General features: G+C 45.2%; 1 pseudogene; it reads left to right on the top strand.

The window, feature by feature from the left end:
* Window positions 1–398: 398 nt before the first annotated feature.
* LOC116082761 lies at window positions 399–571 on the top strand (annotated as a pseudogene).
* The last annotated feature ends 3481 nt before the right edge of the window (window positions 572–4052 follow it).

Raw genomic sequence — 4052 nt, 5'->3', positions numbered from 1 at the left:
GGCTACACAGAGAAAGCCTGTCTCAAAAGCAAACAAGCAAGCAAACAAAGGAAAAGAAACCGCATGTGAGCTGAGACCTCAGTGATGGGCAGACATCAGCCCCACAAGAAAGGACAGGAAATCCTGGAGCTCTGTGTTTGGAAAAGTCTAATCTATCCATCTGCCTTCAGTGTAGTGAACACAGTGGAGGCCTCGGGGGCAGGGTGGGGGAATGAATGGAGAATAGCTCACAAGCTGTAGCTGATGTCTGAATGAGAGATGGTAGTAGCCTTGCTGGCATGCTAGTCGGAGAGGAAGAGAAAAATGGGTTAATTTGACATGGACTGAGAGTATTCTGACAGGTCAAATAAGACAGCGGATAAGATCTTAGGGTTAGTCGTCTCCTTCCCTCCGCCATCATGCGCACTATGCCTGATTCCGCTTCTCACAAGACTTTCAGAATCAAGCGATTCCTGACCAAGAAACAAAAGCAAAATCGTCCTCTTCTTCGGTGGATGTGGATGAAAACTGGCAACAAAATTAGGTAAACTCTAAGAGAAGACACTGGAGGAGAAGAAAGCTGGGCCTGTAAGGATTCTCTCAATGGCAGGACCAAGGGTTTATACTGAACTGTGGTCATCAATCAGTCCTACCAGATGGAGCTCAACATTTTTAACCTGGAGACTTGCTCATGACTTAATAAAGTACTGAATTTCTGCTATAAGACCAAAAAATGAAAAAAAAAGATCTTCGGGTGATATTCTGGGCATCTGAGGTGCCTAACTGGGACACTACCATGTCACGTTCCGTGGCAAGAATAAGTGGGAGTGGAGGAAGTCACAGGTTGGGAGGGCTATGTGTGTTAAACTGAGAGATTTGTGGCATGAAACAATGAGCTGTGTGTACCAAGCTGGAACTCCAAGGAGACGCCTGGGCTGAGGGTGGGCACTTAGGAGTCAGCGTTATGAAGTAATAATTCAACCCTAAACATGGACAAGACTAGCCAGGCAAGACAGAGGACTGAAGAGGCCCGTGACTGAGCCGTGCTCTCATCTGAGGGACTCGCTCCAGTCCTTTAAAAGCAAACTCTTTTCTGAGGAAATGCACTTCTTAAAACATGTCATCTCTCAGCCTCCTTAGCTCAGAGACACTTTAAGAGTGATTCACTTATTTGTAACCTTTTGTTGACTTCAAGACAAAGCCTGCTGCCCGGATCATCTGGGGCTGACACAGTGGGGTCCCTGGCAGGTCTCTATCCCTTGAGCATGAATGAAACATTTCACAATGAAGCAAGAAGAACAACGGAAACAGCAACAAAAGTATCAGGGAGTAAAGCCTAAGCTAAGAAAACATCAGAACATCGAAGCCACAGGCAGTGAAGGCCAAAACAGAGAGGTGGAGGAGTTGACCACCAGCCTTTGGGCCCTGTATGAGAGGGGTTTTATCCCAACTTGAGAACATGGGACAGAGAACGACAGCTTTGCAGAGTAGGAGTTTCTTTCTTTCTTTGATTTTCAGATTTGAATGCTTGGTGATATTAAGCATAAGGTTAAGTGCAGCAGTGAGAACATGTAAGGCCAGGCATGTGAATAATGCACTACAGGGCTAACGTTGAGGTCAGAAGGATATATAGGCCAGCCCCATTAGATTATCCTCAGTTCAGAGCTGAGAACATCACCCTGGAAAGCTTTTCCAAAGTCGCAGCGGCGGCATCCCATTCATGGGTCAGGTGCATCCTCCTTCGGGGTCATCTTGGTGCCACCATTGCTGATCGCTCTGAGCAGCAGAGGACAACCGGGAGATAGGAGGCTGGACACAGAGACATTTGTAATAATTCTAGTTTCCAATCCTAAAAGCAAAATCATTTCCCAGCATGAAAGAAAGACATTTATTACACAGTCCTGAGTGTGAAGGTCTTTCCTTCTGGTTCTGGAGCTTCTATACAGTCAGTTACTGTTCACTGGGCGGCACCTGTTCTCTACCTCGGTTCTGGATGCTACACTGAGCAGACACTTACAGGTCTGAATCCTTCAGTGCCTTTCACTTTGGGTTGTTTGTTTGTTTGTTTGTTTGTTTAAAGAGCCAGTGGCTTCTAGAGGAGAGAAAGTCACCATGGCTCCTGGCCTCCTGCCGAGGCTAAAATGGCAGCTGTGTTTGGTCATTTTCTGAGGAAACCAGCAGAAAGCAGATGGAGATCACCCTTCTTGTTTACCACCACTCAACACTAGTGAACAACACACACATACACACACACACACACACTAATTCTCACACACACATATATACACTTTCACAAACACTCTTGGACACACATTCTCTCTCACACACTCTCACATATACACTTACACAATATTGCACATACATTCTAGTGCACACACATTCTCTCAACACACTCTCACATACACATTCACACTAGTGCACACACTTATTTTCTCACTCTCACATACATACTCACACAGTCTCTTGCACACACATTCCATTCTAGTGCACATTTATTTTCTCACATACTCTCACATTCACATTCACACACTCTCGCATACACATTCTAGTGCACATACTTATTCTTTCACAAACACTGTCACATACACATTCACACACACTTGCAAACACTCTAGTGTACACTCTAGTGCACACACTTATTCTAACACACACACTCACTGAATTTTGAACACTCACTAGGTCACTTGTATTCACTCACAGGGCCAATTCCTCCAGGCAGATGTAAGTACATGGACTCTGGCATTGCTTTCTCTTCACAGCTACTTCTAATATTGACTTTAAGGTGATAATTTTTGATAATACACTCATTTCTATTTCTTTGTATGTATCTTAAATTTTGAGTTTAATCCATTCGTGGATGGATAAGCACTTGATTTGTTTCGTGTGTGTGTGTGTGTGTGTGTGTGTGTGTGTGTGTGTGAGAGAGAGAGAGAGAGAGAGAGAGAGAGAGAGGAGAGAGAGGGAGGGAGGAAGAGAGAGAGAGAGAGAGAGAGAGAGAGAGAGAGAGAGATTTGTAGCTTCATTTTACACTCATCCACACTGACTATATATTTTTCAGCACAGTAACATTCATAGGTTACCAGTGTATAGAGCTTGTCTGGAGAATCCTCTGCCCCTTTATGTTTTCTGAACAGATGTATAGGATATGTATGATGTGTAGGAGGTGGTTTTAAGTCTTTGAAGGTTCTGTTCCCTAATTGGTTCTTGATTGATCAATAAAGATGCCAGCAGCCAATGGCTGGAAGGAAGAGGCGGGACTTCCAGGTTCTCTGCTGGCAGGCTAGGAGATGAAGGAGGAGCAACGGGAATTTGCCAAGTTTCAGAGGGAGAGAGAGAAAGCCATCAACCTTCTGAGATCTTGGGTGGAGCGACCATTGGCCGCTTCCCCTGTTGGTCCTGGGGTAGCAGGCAGGAGAATAGAAACACAACTAAGCTAAAGGCAGATTTAGGGTTGCCGAGCAAGGAGAAGGTAACTGAGCAACCAAGCTGAGGGCGAATTTAGAGTGTTGAGCAAGGAGAAAAAGGAAAGGCACACTAGCCGCAGGAGGTTTAGAAAGAGCCCAACCACATAGCTGTAAGGCTGGTTAGAAGTGAGCGTGTGTGTGTGTGTGTGTGTGTGTGTGTGTGTGTGTGTGTGTGTGTGTTTTCATCCTCTGATCCAAAGGAGCCAGGGCAGTGGCTGGTAGTGTGGTCAGCCTGGAGCTTAAAGCAGGGTAGTAGGAACCACATGCTACAACGAATTCCTTTGGCCTAGACCAGCTGGTATTAGTGCACACACAGAGTCCCTATGCCCACACACTTAGAGTCCCCATCTGCCTCATCACACATTTCCACATTCCTTGGAGGGCCCGACGGGCACTCATCTTGCAGCCCACTCCATGGATGCGCTTATGAATGTTGATCTATCACGTATTCTCTGGTCACCTCTTTCTCCGTGGCAGAATGGCCCTTTTTCTCACTAACTTTCTTTACTGTTGACATTCTGTCCAGCCAAAGTCAGAAAGGGACAAGCTTGTTTTTATTTTGAATATGCTTTTATTCTTTGAGAATTTCATATACTATATTTTGATCAT

The sequence above is a fragment of the Mastomys coucha genome, unplaced genomic scaffold (assembly GCF_008632895.1).
Source record: "Mastomys coucha isolate ucsf_1 unplaced genomic scaffold, UCSF_Mcou_1 pScaffold11, whole genome shotgun sequence".
Taxonomy (NCBI): domain Eukaryota; kingdom Metazoa; phylum Chordata; class Mammalia; order Rodentia; family Muridae; genus Mastomys; species Mastomys coucha.
The sequence above is the reverse complement of the archived record's forward strand: the minus strand, read 5'-3'. Positions and strand labels throughout refer to the sequence as shown.